The following is a 20,394-nucleotide window of genomic DNA, read 5'->3' as shown; positions in this document are numbered from 1 at the left end:
ATTTACTGCTAAACCAGTGTGCCTCAATTTTTAAATCCCCTCAGCACATGGCCCCAGTTAGTAGAGATGGGATGGAACTAAACTTGAGTAAGAAATATATGCTGTATCTACCAGACTGGGTATATTACAACAGTTTGATACTGGTTTCATTGCCAGGGCTTCTTCCTATAGAATCCTGGGATCTGTACTCTGGAGAGGTGTTTAAAATTCACAGCCAGCTCTAGTCCATTCCCTGAACTGTTCAGCTATCTAGCAGAGAACTCTAAGCATCTCGCCAAATTACAAAACAGAGGATTCCATGGGCAACCTTTACAACAAGTTAAAAAGATATTAAACTGCTTCAAATGAGCAGTGTGGATATTAGGGGAAATGTTAATTAATTAGTGTGTTACTGATAACTGTGCCCCGTGTGGCTGGAATTGCTTTCTTAGGCCTGTTACAGACTGCCAAAATAAAGCTGCTTCGGGTCTCTTTGGAGGTATGCTGTTTAAATGATGCGTGCATCCTAAGAATCCAGAAGCTGCACCAAAGCTGCACTCCAGTGCTTAGGAATGGAGTGTGGCTTTGCCACAACCTCCGGACTCTTAGGACCCATGCATCATTTAAATAGCACACCTCCAAAGAGACCCGAAGCAGCTTTATTTTGGCAGTCTGTAACAGGCCTTAGAAACTTAATATGACATTAAGTTAACATGGCACAAACTTACCTCCTCCTATATATTATAATATAATAATCATACAGGGAAGGGTGAAAATTTTGTGAACAAACAAAAGAACTGCTTACGTTTTTCTGCTATGCGGCCAAAAACTACATCAGCTTTGTCTTTGAACTGCAAACAAGAAAAAGAATTAAATTGTAAATCTGTCTGATGTAAATTCAAGAGAATACTCCCTCCCTTGTCACCCATTTCCCAGGAGAAAACAAACTTTAGAATTTAAGGCAATTTCACAATGCAGTATGCTATGCAAGTGAAAGAAACACAGATTTACATTTAAGGTTGCCTGATTTACATTCAGTGGTATAAAAACACTGTAGTTTAAGAGCAGAATTCAGGCTATGTCCTGTTGGCTCAATTGGAAGTTGATTTTCAGACAGATATGCCTCCAAATCACCAGGGATGTTGTGCAATGTCACAAATTGTATCTGCTTACAGTAAGCATAGAATAATAGAATCATAGAGTTGGAAGAGACTGCAAGGGCCATCCAGTCCAACCCCCTGCCATGCAGGAAATCCAGATCAGAGCATGGTGTAGTGGTTTGAGCATTAGACTATGACTGTGGAGACTAGGCAATAGAAATCTACTGGGTGACATTGGACAAGTCACTCTTTTTCAGCCCCAAAGGAAGGCGAAAGCAAATCCCCTCTGAACAAATCTTGCCCAGAAACCCCTGTAATAAAGTTCGCCATAGGTCAGACACAACTTGAAGGCACAGAACAACAACTACACATAGATTGTCCAAATATAAACATCTTCCTTTAGTTCACTTAAAATTTGAAGGAACTGAGCATCTTCTCTTTGCCTAATATTTGTAGTTACTTTTTTATACTTGAAGACTGAAATGTTGGCTGCCAGCTCTTGTTCTTGTGCCTTTCCTTGTTAATGTTTGAAAGATGGGATTGCCCTTTACAGGAGTAAGTTGCTCCAAGTTTCCAAACACAACAACATGTTTCTGCCCAAACAGATCATCACTACCACAGATGAAGAAATGCAAGTATACTACAAATCACACTAATCTCATCAATGGCTAGAAGAGTAGCACTTTCATCAGTTTGCTCAGAACTGCTGTAATCCCATCATTCACTTTGCAATCCTCCAACATTTTCATACACTCTGCAGAGATCACAAACAGGTAATGGGTGGCTATATGAATGTTGGCCTATAACTAAGAATGCCCTAGGCAGCAGAGCTGGGAGATTCTGGGAGCTGTAATCCAAAAAGGTAATTTTTCCGTGCTCTGCCAATGTTTTCGAAGCTCTGCCAAACCAGTAGAAGCAACAATACAAGAATATTCAACACAGCCTGATCTAACATAAATGTTTTAATTGCTCTAATCAAGAAACCCATACCAGTGCCTACAAATCCACTAACAACTGCTTTTCATTATTGCATGTGCAGAATTTGTTCTGGACATCAATGCCGGATCACATTACTTTTCTCTGGCACATTGTCTTGTATTGAGGACTGATTTAATAAAGTGTCTGGATTTGGCCTTTGTTCAGACAGGGCTTATTATACAGCACTGGTGATAGCATCAGCATTCATTTGCCACACACTAAGCTCTATAGCATATTCAGTTAAAGGATCATTTTGACTCAGTCCCACTCTACTCTGAGAGTCATTAACAACTTCATTTTCCGTGCAAGCAATAAAAGCGTCTTTCCCCCCCAACATTTCCTTCTTCTGCTTCATGAAACGAGTCTGTGAAGAGCTTCCTCACTTTCTTTGTAATTTATGATGGCTTAATAGCTCTTTCTCACATCTCCAGGGTTTAAACAAGATGTTCAAACCACTTTGAATATTAAGAAAAGAATGAACTATTTTCTAGCTTGTCGATTATCATTGACAGAGAGACGGGATATAAATAAAAGTTTTATATTATTATTATTATTATGTTTTTTCACCAAACATACTGATATTCTATGCAAACTGGATCTTCTTCAACTTAAGTCTGACAGGTGTGTCACTGAGCTCTCACATCTGCACATTTGATGCCCAATGCTCCACTGCCTCTCCTCCAAGCTTTCACTTGTTACTACCTTCCTTGTCCAGACTTTCCAAGCTCTATATAATCCTCAGTCTTGGATATTATTGTTCACCCAATATGTCTGTTCCTTGGATAATGAACATCAAGTAACGCCGCCAGTGAAAATGGCAATTTATCAAATTTTCTAAGAAGAGAAAGACAGAAATAGAGTTGTTGCTACCTCAATGCATTCAACAGGGCCAAGACAGACACTACTTGGGAGAAATTACTCTGATTAAATTTCCCAAGCTTACAGTAGAGATTCCTAATTTTGATCAGAGCAGTGGCACTTGAGGAGTGGCTGACAGGTCCTCCCTTTCTCTTCCAGGACTGAGTTGGAAGCAATTTTGGATGGAGTTGGCAATGGTAGAAATGTACAAACTCTAATTTCAAAATAAAAACATATAATAGTATAACTATGTATGGTTAACATATAATTTTATACCTATGTTTAATAGTTAATCAAATATATGTTCTGTCAAGCTAAGTAGCCTGATTATTGATGCAGTGGAGATGAAATGCCTTGCGCTACCATTTTACAACAGTAAACTGATTAATATACATTTGCCATTTATGAAGTTGTTGGTGTTGGAGTTGGATGGTGGAAAAGGAGAAGGGATAGTCTCAAAGGCTTGGTTCTACATCCTTGATCTCTGCACCATACCCTGCCAGGAACTGCAACCTCACAAACTGCTTTAAGCAGGTAAATGAATTTAAAAACTATGTTCAATTCAGCTTTTAATCTGCCTTTCCTTCAAGTTCAGGACAATGTATTTAATGCTTGACAAAGACATGGTATGTATGCGCAGGTGCGAGTCTCTAAAACTGGTGAGTATTATTACAATTACAGTTGTCCCTCCATATTCGCTAGGGTTAGGGGAACAAGACCCCCGTGAATATGGGAAAAGCGCAAATAACAAAAACACTGTTTTTACCGGAGAGGACACCTCTCTAGGAATCTCTAGGTCCTCCAGTGCAACTCTGTGGTCAATGTCCAACATACACTGAGCATAGAATGGCATTGGAGTAGCTACAAATGGTCTTTCAGTGCAACTTTTAGTTAAAGTTGACCACAGAGTTGCACTGGAGGACCCAGACAGTCCTAGAGAAAACATATTAATGAAATCCGTGAATAATCAAAGCCGCAAATATCAAAGCCACAAATATGAAGGGATGACTGTAGTATTAAATTCATTGCCGTTTATTACTGCTGCTGCTACTTTTTGGGAGGAAAAACGTATACACACTTCTTTGTTATGGCAATAAGAAAAAATAACACTGACTTCAGAAGCACATTCATACTAAGCCAGAACATGGTAAGATGCTTTGTTTCTTATTCTAAATCATCTTAATCTAAATCATTCTTAATCATCATCATTATCTTTATGCATACCCTGCCTTTGCCATCAAATTAGGACTCTAGATGGTATGCAACTTAAAAAAAGGACAATACAGCTATATGGCATCCCTTTCCCTTGTCCCCTAACTGGATTTAATCTACCTCTTTATTACAGGGGTAGGCAACACAGGACAGCCAGTATGGTGTAGTGGTTTGTGCACTGGAAGGGAACATTGAAGACCAGGGTTTGAATGGAAAGCCATTGGGTGACCTTGGGCAAGTCACACTCTCTCAGCTTCAGAGGAAGGCAAAGCCAAGAAAACTTAAAAGCAGCAATAGCAACATGGGACTCTCCAGATGCTGTTACTACTGCAACACACCACAATTCTACCCAAGCATAGCCCATGATTTTAGGCAAACTACCCTCTCTCAGACTCATTTTCCCATCCGCACTATAGAAATAATAGTACTGGCCAAGGTTTTAGTAGCCTAGTGCTCTGACAATTATGAACAGAGCTATATGAACACTATGCATATTACTGGGGTTTGGTTCCAGGATTCCCCATGGATACATGGATGCTCAAGTCACAATATAGACAATGGTATCCGTTATATAAAATGGCAAAATCCTGGTTTGTCTTTGGAAATTTTTGTATTTTGTATTTTAAAAGATATTATCAAGCTGTGGATGCTCAGACCTGTGGATAAAGAATCAGTGGATATTGAGGGCCTACTGCATGACATACATTTAAATTTAACTGATTCTTTCAATATTATATTACATTCTTTCCCATTTTGGTTTAAACATATTTAAACTGACCCTCTAAAGACAGACACAGAGACGAAATTTGAAAACAAATGTGGAAGCACAATTATAATATTCATGGAAAACACACTCCAGTTCAGTTTTGTTGCCTACATGCAAACAAATTGCCTGTTTGAACTCATTAAGAAAGATTGGCGAAAACTTTTTTAACCCTGATATCCAGCCGTCATGTAAGTTCTCAGAAGTTAGAATCCTGGATTTGCTCAATTCTGTCCATTTGACTGCAAAGCCTTCCTTGAGGGGAAAGGAGCAGGGAAACTCTTAAAAGAAAGTATGCAATTGTAACCACCCACCCACAAAAAATTCCAATTTTTCCAAATTCCCTTTGCAAAGCCTCCACCCAGCACATTTCTCTGGAGGAAAATGATGTAAAACAGATAAATAATCTTTGCAACAGTCTTAAAATCCCAACTCTTCTGACAAAACAAGTGTGAAAGAAACACACTGATGGGGAGGGGGGATGTTAAATATTCCAGCCAATGCATTGCCCCTCCCAGGTTTGAGAAACCTTGCTTATGCTAAGAAGAGTGGCCACCACACTCCACCTGGGAGTCCTTTCCAGGGTTGTGTTTTGCAGGTTCACCAAAGCCACTCCTCCCATTGCCTACCTTCAAAGCATCTAGGGAGAGAGGAGTGCAGTGGGTAACAAAGAGCCAGCTTGCTGCATATACCTGCTGCAGGAAAAGAAGCACTTCCAACAGGAAGTGAACCCCTAGAGGTCAGGAGAGCCATAGAGAGCAGGGAAGGAGAGAGCTGCTGAGCTGTGAACTCCGAAGAGCATGGCTGGGAACTGCAGAGCCCCCTAGCCGTGTCAGATGCCGCAGCCGCCCGTCTGTCAAACGTCTGCCATTCAGGCTCTAAGCCGGGCAGGGATTTCCCCTTCATCCTGTTTTCTCTCCATAAAGTTGGCCAGGCACATGTTCTTCAGGACTTGTTTTCATGGATACTCACAGCATGCGCTCACACAGATGTTGTGCCGGGAAACCTGAGCAGCTGAGAAAGCTCTGGGCCAACACAACCGGCTTAGAAGAATCCGCTAAAGGGAAATAAAATCGATCTCTACTCAAAGGTTTACAGATTAACAAGCTCCAAGGTGCCCAATAAATTGTTGGTCTAACGTTAAAGGACGCTGGGAAGGTTTAACCAAACTTAATCGATGTCAAGGGTAGGATGATAGTGAGATTAAAGAAAATTATAGCATGAAGATTAAATATAGATTGATATATGTAGATAATACAATGAACCCTTCCCTTACGTGGGGGATCTGTTCCAGACCCCCTCATCGAAGGGGAAAAGCGCATATGGTTGCGCCCCATTGAAAATAATGGAGCGCGAGCCCGCACCGCAAGACGCGCACCACTGCTTTTCCCCATGCGGCTTCCGCATAGGCTGGAAACCACATATGGCATGTCAATGTACAGTGTGGGTGTACTGTATATTTTAATTAGTTTATTATAATATACTATAATTATAAATGTAGATTAATGTATTTGAATACAGTGGGGCCTTGTAATCCTTGGGTTTGCCATCCACAGATTTAAACATCCACAGATTTAAGCATCCACAGACAACAAACCCCCATTATCCTCAATGGCTGCGCATGCACACAGTCATGCCACCATTCAATCATTTTATGTGCAAGCAATGACCATATTTCCAAATTCGTATGAGTACATAAAATACATACATACTATTAACATTAGTAAGATACCTACACCTACAGACATCAATAAAATATGAATATAAATGTAAACCTAAGTCATAAAGAATATAAAATATAGACATAAATTATAACTGCATAAGCACGCCACTGTTAGGGACAACGGGACTTCAGGTAAGCCTCCATTGTTTCAGGTAAGCCTCCTTTGCTGCAAAACCTCCAAAGAAGGAGACTCCACCACACTCCAAGGCAATGTCTTCCACTGTCAAACAGCTCAACATTAGAATCATAAAGTTGGAAGAGACCGCAAGGGCCATCCAGTCCAACCCCCTGCCATGCAGGAAATCTAAAGCAAAGCATCCCCGACAGATGTCCATCCAGCCTCTGTTTAAAGACCTCTGAGGAAGGCGACTCCACTACACTCCGAGGGAGATCTTCCTAACAGTAAGAGGTGTCCAACAGTGGAAGATGCTGCCTTGGAGTGCTGGAGTCTCCTTCTTTGGCTTTTTTTAAACAGAGGCCATCTGCTGGAGGTGCTTTCATTGTGAGTTCCTCCATGGCAGGGGGTTGAATTGGATGGCCCTTGTGGTCTCTTCCAGCTCTATGATTCGATATAGATCTGTGTTTTTGTCTGGATTAATACACATTAAAATATAGATCAAAAACGTGAACATCTAGGACTGGCAACCTTTTACTGGCTCTAGTCTCTCGCTTTTAACAGCAACTTGCAAACAGAGAGTAAGCGGTAAAGCATTTTCAATCACTGTGCTCCCATGCTAGGAAAAGATTCTGCATATTGGGATGCTGTTAAAAGCACAGCAATGGTGCTAAAAACAAACAAACCAAAAATGTGGGAGTAGTATGAATTACCCTATCATTTCTGAAAGGTAGTTAAGGTTTTTATGTACACTGGTAGAAGTGAAAGACAAGGACACACAGACACACACTTTGGGTGTATGCAAAATAAAATGTCCAGTTACATTCTCCAATTCATATTTTACAAAGGGCGCACTCAGTATCCTTCAGTCTTTGACCGAGGTAACTAGAGAGAAACCCAGACAGTATCTTTTGGTTGTCTAATCATAATAAAGTCATGCCCCTGAAACACCCTCTACAATGCTGAAATGAAGAGAAACTAGCCAAGATTTTAGAAATAACTTTAGGAAGACTGTTAAGAAAGGGTTCTTTGAGGAAACTCGACTTTATACGTTCCATAAGACCATCCAATAAACCTAGATATACAAGTGGGTCCTACAAAAAAACAATAACCAAAAGTTGAGCTGTGCAGTGGCTCTTGTTCAGAGCTTCCAGCCAGTTATGGGCTGCATTTACACTGCAAAATTAATCCAGTTTGACACTGCTGTAACCGCTATGGCTCCATGCTATGCAATTCTGGGATTCGTAGTTTTGTGAGACATTTAGCCTTCTCTGCCAGAGAGCTCTGATGCTCCAACAAATGACAAACCCCAAGATTCCATACAATACAGCAATGGCATTTTAAGCAGTGTCATACTGCATTAATGTTGTAGTGTGGCAGCAGGAATGCCCTGATTCCCAGCCTTTTGCCATTTCCATCCAGCCACTAATTAATTTGCCACATTCACTGAACATATTCAGTACTCACTGGATGGTTTGGGCTAATTTCTGCCTTTTGGGGCCCTTTGCAGTGTTGCAGATATCACTGTCATGTGCACAAGTGGTGTCATCCGGCCACATATGTAATCTGCATCATGAGAAGTGAATGCAATGTAAATTATGTACAATGATGAGGCATGTATCTACTCTGTTTCCAGTACTGCTCCACATCATCTCAAACTACCTTGTTATCCCCAAGAGTGCATTACAATTAACATTTGGGAAGTAGGCAGGCAATGGAACATCTTGTCCTAACACAGCTTTGTATTTACTTTATGCTATTTTACAGAATATTTAAAACCCCACTTTTCTCCAAACCATGGTAACCAAATCACACACAAATACACCAGAAAGATTTGCAGAAAGCTATCATAAATCAAAGCACTGATTCATATAACTGTTATTATCTACAGTACTCACTTAGAGCCAGCATGGCGTAGAGGTTTCAGTGCTGGACTATGACTCTAGAGACCAGGGTTCAAATCCTTGCTCAGTCACGGAAAGCTACTTGGTGGCCGTGAGCAAGTCACACTCAGCCTTCAAGGGAAGCAATACTAAACCTCCTCCGAACAAATCTTACTAAGTAAAACCCATGATAGGGTCACCGTAAGTCGGAAAATGACTTGAAGGCACACAATAATAGCAACAAACTCATTTATTCAGTGTGGGTGGCCAATATATCAAGGAGGAATTGTTCCTATCTCTGCCTGGAGGAAGAGAGACTGAAACTGGGACTTCTTGCATGCGAAGTATATAGTCCTCCAAATAAGTATGTATTTCCAGGGAAAGGCTGATGGGATTTTAGAAATTTCCCTTTAAACAGTTGACCTCAGTGCCAATGATACAAATAGTTTTGGAAATTCCCTCATTTTATCACAGCGCACACTGCTGTAGGAGACACAAGGGTACAAAAACCCCTTGGGTATAAGGAAGCCATTGGTGCAGTTATTTGGATCTTGGCCACAAGATTTTAACCTCTTTTCTCATCTAAGACTAATAATTTTCACCTAGACTAATAACTTCTCATCTAAGACTAATACTTTTCAAATGCCTTCTGAAAACATACTTATTTACATAGGCTTTCCATGGTTGTTATTGACCACACTGCTGCTCTGCTTTAATTTCAGTTACTTATTATGTTTATACATACATATTTTAATTATGATTTTAATATACCTTGGCTGGAATCCTGTTAGTTAGTCCCATTAAGAGCAGACCTACTAACTCATTTGTTGAATGGTGTGTTGACATATAGGTAAATCAAGCAGATCCAACAGCTCTACTCTAGTTGAGCACTCTTAGTCATCAATAGGATTGAGGCCAATGTATGTAAACTGATGGGAGCCATTGAATTAAGCAGAGTGCAAACAATGCAAATCTAAATAAGTAAAAGCAAAACATGGAAAAAACAACCTGCCTCTTTACAAACAAATGCCTAACCTATCTTTTATAGCTTCCTATGACTCTCAAACTCCATTTTGGTGGATCTCTGACTCCACCTATTCACTTCACGGCTGGCGCATATGAGGCCAAATGTGCTGCAGGCATTTATTTATTATCCATACAAATGTTGTATTTTTGTTGTTGTTGAGTGCCTTTGTCATTTCCCACTGATGGCGACTCTAAGAAAACCCTATCATGGGGTTTTCTTGACATGATTTGTTCAGTGGGGATTTGTCTTGCCTTCCCCAGAGACTGAGATAGTGTGACCTGGCCAAGGTTACTCAGTGGGTTTCTGTAGCCGATTCAAATACTGATCTCCAAGTCACAATTAAACACTTAAACCATTACACCAAACTACAGAAAATACAAAATGGAGACGACTGACATTTTAAAAATAAATCCCATAGTGCACAGTGGGCTGGAATTTTAGTTCCTGAAAGAACTGAAAAGTAGATCCAGTTGCATATGTTTGTGATATTACAGTTTAGAAGTTGTGGTGTGGTGGCTGGCTATGATAATCATACACAACTGGAGGGCACCAAATCGGAGGAAGTTTAGTTGAGAGCAAAGTTATCTACCTGTGCAATTTATAGCAGTTCCTTCAGGCCAACAATGCCTTTGCATCTGAAAGCAAAATAATATACTTTCACCACGCCTTTTCTTTCCTATTTTATCTTTCCTTGTATTTAAACTAAGTCATTATAGCTTCATTGTGGGATCTCTTGAGTGCATTCCAAGAAAACACCAATGCTGCATTTAAATAAAACCATACAAAGGGCAGCGGGTTAGAGGAGCAACAGCTGTGATGAAACCTGGAAATATTACTTTAGGAACACAATTACTTTAGGAGTACAATTCCCAGAATGCACAAGTTAGTTTAAGGATTCTGGGAACTGCAGTCCAAAAATAACATCTCAAGGCTCAAGACCCCTCCTTTGGTTGCCTTTCACTTGCTTTCAAGCACAATAGCTGACCTGGTGCTTGGCCTGGCAATGACTCTCAGGACAAAAGCACAGAACAGTGGAAGAGAGAGATTGAGTGGATGCTGCTGAAGAATTCCCCATTTTTGTTTCTTTAAAAAATGCATCATTTCATAAAATTATTTAGCAACATTGATAATAAAAATCAAATTTGGAAACTGCAGCGGATGTGATACTTGTAAAATCTAAGCTCAAAGTTGTCTGTAGTTCCCTACCACAGTCACTATCAGTAAGAAGAGATCCAGACACATAGTTCATACTAAAAACCTGTGCGTTACAGTCTTTTTCTCTTTAAAATCTAACTGGCAAAAGAGAGATGTATTTGCAGTTGGCCCTCTGTTATGATGGATTCTGCACCCACAGGTTCAACCATATAGCAAACCTTGATTTTGCCATTTTATTTCAGGGGCACCATTTTACTATGCCATTGTATATACTGGAACTTGATCACCCTCAGTTTTGGTATCCATAGGGGGGGGTCTTCCAACCAAATGCCAACAGATACGATGTTTAAGCATTGCAAAAAAAACTAAGCTTCAATGAAAATTTATAGACTTGCTTGAACATAACATATAAACCCCAACAGGGCAATATTATACTTGCCTATGCAAATATAAACTCTCCTGAGTTCAGTGTACCAGTTACAAATGATTTGGTACGAAACTGCAGCCTAACACACTTCCTTTTATCTCCCCATCAAATATTTCAACACAATTACTTTTGGTTGTTAGCAAAAACTGTGTATGTATCCAGCACGAAAAATCAACAACATGTTTTATTACTAAATACAACTCAAACATGCAAAACTGGATTTCAATCAATTCAGGACTGCGGAGTATGTTCCAATTCAGAGTCTTCTAGACAATCCACATTAAGGCAAACTTCATACCATTAATAAAAAATCTTTTACAATAACATAATAACAGTAATTCTGTGTCCTGCATGAATTATGGCAATAAAGAACTGTCTGTATAAGTCTTTATAATTAAAATACACTGCAATTATGCATATATATATATATATATATATATATATTCTTACTGTTTGGTATAAATTTTTGATTTTGATCGTGGAAAGGAACAAGAAACCCAAAATATAGTGATGGCCTATCCCTGTATTATGTAATTTCTCCATTGAATGCCTATGGTCACAGTCTCGAAAAATTATTTTTCTGGGCTACAACGCCCCGAATCTCATGCTGGCTGAAGGGTTCAGAGAACTGTAGCCCAAAACAACAACAACACTCTCTGAAGACCTTTGAGGCACTTCTGAAGAGCCAACAAGATGTTCTTTCATTTGTACATTTTCAAGTAAAACTATGGAACATTCATATTTGCAGGTCTTTAAGCAGAGGCTGGATGGCCATCTGTCAACGGGGATGCTTTGACTGAGAATTCCTGCATGGCAGAATGGGGTTGGACTGGATGGCCTTTGCGGTCTCTTCCAACTCTATGATTCTTCACACAGGTCTGTCAGAAAAAACCCAAACATTTATTCCATTTGCAGAGCTGTGATCTTCCATCTTCCATTTAAAGCCCTACATGGCTTGGGTCCGGGTTACTTACGGGAATGCATCTCCCTATACAATCCGCCCCGCACTCTTAGAACAAGTGGGAAGAACCCATTGGACATACCAGCATCCAAACCCGTTTCTACTTCCCAAAAGGCATTCAGTATAGCTGCCCCTAGACTATGGAATGGACTCCCAGAGGAGACCCGCCTTGTCACATCCTTGGAAACTTTCAAGAAGGCGGTAAAGACAGAGCTCTTTCGGCGCGCATACCCTTCTGACCTCCTATGAAGACCACTAGTATGGAACGAGAGCAGCTGACCCTGTGATTAATTGATGTTTTATGTTTCTATGTTTTTATGTTCGTATGTTTTTATATTTTTAGCTGTGGTTTTAATTGTGCAGTAACTAAGAGAAGATCTGCTGGACTTTTCCTCTTCCCCACTGCCATTCCCTTCTCCTTTTGTGTCTTGTCTTTTTTAGATTGTAAGCCGGAGGGCAGGGAAATGTCTAATTAACAATTTGTAAGCCGCTCTGATAGCCTTGGCTGAAGAGCAGGGTATAAGTAAATAAATATTATTATATTATTATTAATGCTGCAATATTGTAAGTGTAATTTTAACTCTGCTGTGATCCCGCCTCGATTCTTTGGGAGAGGCGGGAAGATAGAAATAAAAATTATTGTTATTATTACTCCACATCTAGGCTGAAATTATTGTTAACCCTTTGGGGCACTATTTTTTTTTGGTTTGGAAGGCAGGCTCCGCTGACATAACATCGATCGTTCTTGACAAAATACTCACTATCAGCAATATTTGTGGAGATCTTATCAACTTCGTGGTACGGTGGTGGAAAATTCCCCATTTCAGGATTTTTTATGTATGGAGTTAAAGTTTGAGTTCAGGACCCAAATTAAGTAGATGGAACCCTCTCTCCATAATTTCGAATTCACTCTCATATTTTCAGTGACGTTTCACAAACATACCGAAACTCATGTAGAGTGGTTTTGTAGTTCAGTTTGTTACAGTTGTCGCGAAGAGCAGGCTTTGTATGTAGAAAATCCTAAATTCAATTCCCAGCATTTCCAGGTATGGAAACCCCACAGAACTGTTAACTTTTAGTGTTAATAATTCTACGGAACAATGGCAGCTTCAAGCCTTCCTAGATGATAATTTTCCTACTTCTTTGGTAGCACTGCCCTAAAGAACTACAAAACTCAATTTTTAGTAGAAACCATGTAAATACAAGTAATTTCCATCTTGAGATGTTATTCTGGCTTTAGCTGTAACTATGCTATCATCCTCATAGTTAATTTGTTAAAGTGTAAATATTTCAATGAGAGCTGTTAACATGTACAGAGTAGTCAAAAAAAGATTAATTTGGATTTAGAAAAGTCTATTTATTCAAAGTCTATTTACTCAATCCAACAGATTAACAATACAAATCAGCAAAGAGGATGTTTTAACTTAACTGACTTCATGCCGGTGTACAGATGAGCAAGCTTGCAAGCTTGCAATGTCTATGAAACCCACAAAAGTTCCTACTACAACAGTATTTACTCCATTATCCTACAAACGCTTAACCCGGGAATAAACTGACCTCACTGAACTTTGCAGGACTTGCTTCCAAGCAAACATGCACTTGACTGAACAGTAAAGATATTGGCTTCGATCCGAAGCTGCTCTTCTGCTAATGCACAGGGGACATTTTCCATTGATTTTTCACTTCCATTGCAACTGTCTGCACTGTATCCGACCCAGTCTTGAAACACCTCCCAGAAGCAGGCTGTGATGGGGATGGAAGGTGGCACAAAAGGCCCATTTCATTAATTAATGGAACTTTGTTAAGATCTAGGCCACTATAGCGCCATCAGAAATTTAATGAATCACCCAAGAATAAAACTCACACACATCTTCCCGCTCACGATAAAACATGCGTATTTCAGTCTTCTGTTCTATACAGCCAGACTTCACGCATTCCATGCTATGACATCACACAACACAAATGCGAGGCTGCATCAGAATCCTAGATAAGCTTGACCAGCAGATGAGGAAGCTTGGAAGAGGCCAACGACCATCAGGAAAGACATGGTTTGCTTCCACAGTGGCCATGTTCTCTGCATTTGTTGTCCTTCGTACATTAGAAAGAATACAGACATCACTTGAAAATGGCGATGTTCTAATATTTTCTGTCCTCTCCTCTCTTTAAGGAATTGGTTTATGACAATTTTTTCTATCGCAGAATGGAATTGCAGCACCAGCCTGGACAATACAACTTGTAAAATTGCTATTGAGGTTCATAGAATTATAGAATTGGAAGAGACCGCAAGGGCCATCCAGTCCAACCCCCTGCTATGCAGGAAATCCAAATCAAAGCATCCCTTACAGATGGCCATCCAGCCTCTGCTTAAAGACCTCCAAGAAAGGAGACTCCACTACACTCCAAGGAAGGAGTGTGTTCCATTGTCGGACAGCCCTTACTGTCAAGAGGTTCCTCCTAAAGTTGAGGTGAAATCTCTTTTCCTGGAGCGTGCATCCATTGCTCTGGGTCCTGTTCTCTGGAGCAGCAGAAAACAAGCTTTCTCCCTCCTCAATATGACATCCCTTCAAATATTTAAACAGGGCTATCATATCACCTCTTAATCTTCTTTTCTCCAGGCTAAATATCCCCAGCTCCCTAAGTCGTTCCTCATAGGGCTTCATGGTTTCCAGACCCTTTAGTCGCCCTCCTTTGGACACATGGCTCCAGTTTCTCAGCATCCTTTTTGAATTGTGGTGCCCAGAACTGGACACAATATTCCAGGTGGGTCCTGACCAGAGCAGAATACAGTGGCACTATTAGGTGGTTGATGAGAGGACAGGTTGGTGAGTCAGAAGTAGTGAAGATACATTACATATCATAAGAAGACTGTTAGCATGTAAATGTTATACATGCAAGTGTAAATGTTAAGTGTTAGTGTAAAACCTTTTTTAAGACTAACACCATAGCCATGAAAACATGCGATTTCCTGAGATCTCTAGATCATTTCATCCTTCAAATTGTCAGCAAATGGAGACATAAAGAGGTTGACTGTACTGAAGCCACTGCCAGAATTCAAGACTATGATAAGGCAATGAAATGCAGGATTCGGAAAGCAATCTAGTCCAGGAGCATACAAGTGCATGCACACCAATTGTTCCTGGATGCAATGAGAGATGTTAAAACACACACTATTGCTCTATGAACACGACAGTGAAAAACAGCAATCCGGCCAGAGAAAGAAACCATAGAATAAATCCCAGGTCCTTTCTTTGGCTTGTTGGAAAGAAACAAATCACAGTTCCAGCTGCTGTCAGGTTTGGACAACAGTGAAACTACACAAGTTTTATTTGGCATAAACCTTGGTGAACTGCACCCACTTTTACTAATAAAAACCACCAGGACAGAGATATTGCAGAATATAACCTGTCATTCACCTCTAATGCAGAACTTCCTCCATCTTCTAAATTTGTTTATCAAAGCAGATCTCCATGCCAAACTCATGTGTGGCTATTCCAGAGATAAGCACTTGTAATGGTTTCTCTTCATTGTTTTTTGTATAGGTCTTTAAAATGTGAATTCTTTCAAAATATGCAACATGAACTTCAACCATAATCTTGGACCAGAACTAGAAAAACATTCAGATTTCTAGAAACCACGGTAGGATAGTTCACAGTCAGTCCTTAGAAATTATTTAAACCAGTGGTTCCCCAGGTGTTTCGGACTTCAACTCCCAGTCTACAGTCAGGAATTCTAGGAGGAGAAGTCTAAAACATCTGGAGTTTGAGAATCACTGATTTAAACCAATATCAAGTCAGCAAATGTTTCAGAAGGCCCTGGAGTTTTTCTTCCTCATGCTTTACACCAGTTCCAAGCACATATTGCAACAGCGTCCTCTAAAAATCTGAGCTAAGTTTTAATATCAAATCGACTAAACTAAACGCAGATGATCAAAGCTTGAAAAATCTGTTTTTCCTGCCCTGGAAAATGTGAGGTTGTCAAAGTTGTTCTCAAGGCTAAAATCTTTTATGAACATGAAGCTGGTCCTTCACTTTCACTGGGGTTAAGGGCACAGGACTCCTGCGTAAGAGGAGAAACTTCCCCCAAAAGCCACTGTTTTAAACCTTGAGAGAACATCTCTCTAGGAATCTCTCCAGTGCAACTCTGCCAGACATTGACCATAGAATCACACTGAAGGACCTAGAAATGCCCAGAGTAGTGTTTAAGCTCTAGACCCTCCAACAACTTTTAGCAGAGTTGCACTGGAGGACCTAGAGATTCCTAGAGAACATACTAATCAAATCCGCAAAAGTCAAAGCAGTAAAGGTTGCCTATAATGCTATTGTGTACTTAAAATACCAAATGTGAACTTAAAATATACTTTTGAATACAATTTTTGTGAGAGAGGAGACAGTTATTCCAGCTTATAAATGTAAGACTGCAAGTACTTTAGCTCTCCTGTGCTATTGACCAGTACAAAAACTCCCAAAGCACTATCACATTAATTGGCTGCTCATAATGCTTATCCTTAGTAAGACATAAAAACATCCTTGTGTCATTCATATTTTCTTATTTTTCATATATATAGAGAGATGCACCAGGCCCCAAATCTGTCTGCTCCCCCTTTCTGTCCCCTCATCCATTTGTGTACCATTGCAATTCCCATCCTCTTGTAGCAGTGCAACTTTTAAATCCCTATCCCCCCATTCCCCATTTTGAGTCCTGCTGCACTTAAGAAAACAATTCATCCCTCAACAAATAAGTTACAATGCTTTACAAGTCTCCATCGGATCCGCCAAAGTTCTTCCAAGACAAACCAACCCTTCCACATCATCAATGGGAACTTCTCATTCACTTTACCTCCTACCAATTCTCTTGCAATTTGTGAAGAGCCACAATGACCAAAAATAAACATATTTCTTTAAACATTTCACAAAACCTCAACCTACAGATCATCCTTCTTGACAGTTATCAACATTTCTCTGGGGCTTCCAGCATCTGTTATTGCTGTGTGCCTTCAAGTCATTTCCAACTTATAGCGGCCCTAGCATGGGGTTTTCTTGACAAGTTTTGTTCAGAGGAGGTTTGCCATTGGCTTCCTGAGAGAGTGTGACTTTTCCATGGTCTCCCAATGGTTTTCAATGGAGGAGCAGGGATACGAACCCTGGTCTTCGGAGCTGGAGTCCAACGCACAAACCACTACGCCACCCTAGCTTCCAACATCTGTCAGAGACAAAAACTTTTTTCCAGCCTCCTCAAATTATCTGTTCTAACCCATTATACTCCAACCTCTTAATTCATTATCTCTATTTCTGATAGGCACCATGCAGTCTCCCAACATCCCTTGGCACCCCAGAATCCTCCATTAACCCCAAAGTGCACCATCATCACCAAAATGTTCATCTTCCAATGCTGCTGTTGTGTGCCTTTCGGTCGTTTCCAGCATGTGGCGACCCTAAAGCGCATAGGAGTTTGAATGCTGGACTATGACTCGAGGGTTTGTTTCCCAGCTCAGCCAAAACATAGGTTTTTGGTGGGTTTTTCAGGCTATGTGGCCATGTTCTAGAAGAGTTTATTCCTGACGTTTCGCCAGCATGTGGCTGGCATCTTCAGAGAAGGCATTTCCATGAAGATGAATACTTACGACACTACAGACAAAGGATGTCTATGTATATTATCATTGGATTTTGTTAGTGAATTAAGATTTGGAAATATAAAATACAGAGATAAGTAAGTAACACAATGGGCATGTATTTAAGTTTACAATAACAAAGAGATAGATATACAACTTGGAGAGAAGTAAAAGGTATTTAAACTGATACAAAATAGATTAGACAAATCGGGGAACAGAAGTAATTTTGTCTATTTTTGTGCTAGGTATTGTCTTTTTATCATTTCTGTTGTTGCAGCTTTTTCTTTCTTTCTCTTTTCTATATATGTTTTAAGATAAAAAATAATAAAAAGGAATAAACTCTTCTAGAACGTGGCCACATAGCCTGAAAAACACACAAAAAACTATGGATGCCGACCATGAAAGCCTTGATTCCACTGACCTTGTCCCACGCTCTCAACCTCAGGAGATGGAAATGGCAAACCTCCTCTGAACAAATATTGCCAAGAGCCGCCTATAATAGGTTTGCCTTAGCGTCCCCATAAGCCAGAAGTGACTTGAAGGCACACAAGAAGGCAACCTTATCCTGGGGTTTTCTTGGCAAGATTTGTTCAAAGGAGGTTTGCCATTGCCTTCCTGAGGATGAGAGTGTTACTCACCTTAGGGTTACTTACAGTGGGCTTCCATGGCTAAGTGGGGATTCAAACCCTTGTCTCCAGAGTCCTACTACGAGGCTCAAACCCCAACACCACAATGGCTTTCTGGCCTTCCAACTGTTGTTCCGTGCCTCCAAGTTGTTTCCAACTCATGGCGATCCAAAGGTAAAACTATCACGGGGTTTTCTTGACAAGATTCATTCGAAGATTTGCCATTGCCTTTCCTTGAGGATGAATGGATGCAAGCTGACCAGACATCCTCCTTTTCTGGTCATCTCTTTCCTTTCCACCTTCTGTCGAGGAGGAATTCCAAAACGCCGTCCATTTTTTGAGCACAAACAAGTGCTTTTAGGTTTCCTTTGGTCACGTCCTACCTTTTCCTTGAATGTCTTCCATTTTGCAGTACCTTGTTCTCTTGTCAACCTGAAAGACTGTGGCTTGCCCAGGGTCCAGCCCTAAAATCCAGGGCAACCCCTTGAGCCCCTACATCCGAAGCCAGAAACATTTCCCATCGCCCTTCCAGCTCCCCTAAGCGCAAGTGTTCCCAGTATCACCAGGTGACTAGGCATCCTAACCGCAAAGGAGGACAAGAGATCTCAAAATGGAGGACCTTCAAGAAACATGGAAGACACGACCCACGATCCTGGAACGGGGGACCTTTTTGGGTCACCCTGAATGGGGGACCTTTTGGGATTCCTCCTGGACAGAAGATGGAAAAGGAGGACACGTCCTGGAAAAGGAGGACACCTGGTGGCCCTGATTGGAGGACCTTTTGGGATTCCTCCTGGATAGAAGATGGAAAGGTAGGATACATCCTGGAAGAGGAAGACACCTGGTCACTCTGAATGGAGGACCCTTTTGGGGAAATTTGTCCTGGTCACATGCTTGAAAGGTAAGTCATGTCCTGGAAAAGGAGGACCCTGAGTGGAGGACCTTTTGGATTCCTCCTGGGCAGAAGGTGGAAAGGTAGGGCACGTCCTGGAAAAAGAGGACATGTGGTCACCCTGAAAGGAGGACCTTTGGGGATTCCACCTAGAAGGTTGAAAGGCTGGACGTGTCCCGGAAAAAGGAGGATGACAGGTCACCCTGAATGGAGGACCTTTGGGAAAGTCCTCCTGGACAAAAACCTGGCCATGTCCTGGAAAAGGAGGACATGTGGTCACTCTGAATGGAGGACCTTTTGGGCTGAAGGGAAGAGAGGACCCCCAGTGACCCTGAATGGAGGACCTTTGGGGAACTCCTCTTGAGCAGAAGAAGCCTGGGAGGTGGACCATGTCCGGGAAAAGGAGGACTCCTGTTGACCCCGCCCCTCCCGCCTTGGCCCCGCCCCCTCCCGCTTTGGCCCCGCCCCCTCCCTCTGGCGCGCGGCTTTGGCCCCGCCTCCTTGTTGGCCGCCATTTTGGGGGCGAAGGGGGAGAGGTGCTCCTCTTCTCCCTCTTCGTGGCCCCTTTCTGCGGCTTGAGGCGGAGTCATGGTCCTCATGGGGGGCTGCGAGGGGAGGAAGGCGGGCTTCCCAGGCGAGGCGAAGGGGAAGGAGGCATGTGGGGGTCTCCCTCAAGAAGCCCCCCTCAAATACATCCATATCAAAACATAAGGAGACCCACCTCCGAGGCTCCAAGCGGCAGGGACCCTCCAGGCCCCGCGAGGAAGAAGAAACCCCCCCAATTTGGTTAAAGCTGCGAAAGACCAGCCCTAGCAGCCAGGGGCGGGGAGATCGGCGACGCGCATGCGCCCCGCGCAAGCGCACTCCGCTGGCAGAAATGGGCCCTGCCTTTCTTGGAGTCTCCGCCCCTCTGCGCATGCGCGCGGCGCGCTCCTCCGCCTCCGCTGTCCCAACATGGCGCCCTCTTAAAGGGACAGGCGCCTCTTTTTTGGTGTGTGTCTCTTTGGAGGAAGGCCACCTCAAGGCCTGGAAAGAGTGGTTTTTAATGGACTCTTATTAAGTTGAATCCAGTTTTCAGTTTGTTTGA

At 41.5% G+C, this 20,394-nt stretch overlaps 1 protein-coding gene across 5 annotated transcripts in view; it reads right to left on the bottom strand.

The window, feature by feature from the left end:
* The window catches only part of ZMYM4 (zinc finger MYM-type containing 4), a 50,038-nt gene extending 29,902 nt beyond the window's left edge, over positions 1-20,136 (bottom strand). For 4 of the 5 annotated variants that reach the window (XR_016271879.1, XM_089479198.1, XM_089479199.1 and 1 more), the window contains exons 1-2: positions 20,029-20,136; positions 785-830 (exon numbers count right to left, since the gene is read on the bottom strand). The gene's annotated coding sequence lies outside the window, so the exon portion shown is untranslated. Of the gene's footprint in view, positions 1-784; positions 831-5,519; positions 5,571-20,028 lie in introns of those variants that run through there. The other variant, XM_089479201.1, reaches the window with a different exon arrangement.
* Positions 20,137-20,394: the final 258 nt, after the last annotated feature.

This window comes from Sceloporus occidentalis, unplaced genomic scaffold (assembly GCF_023333645.1).
Source record: "Sceloporus occidentalis isolate IW3139 unplaced genomic scaffold, rSceOcc1.0.p SCAF_13, whole genome shotgun sequence".
Taxonomy (NCBI): domain Eukaryota; kingdom Metazoa; phylum Chordata; class Lepidosauria; order Squamata; family Phrynosomatidae; genus Sceloporus; species Sceloporus occidentalis.
This window is presented reverse-complemented; position numbering and strand designations above follow the sequence as displayed.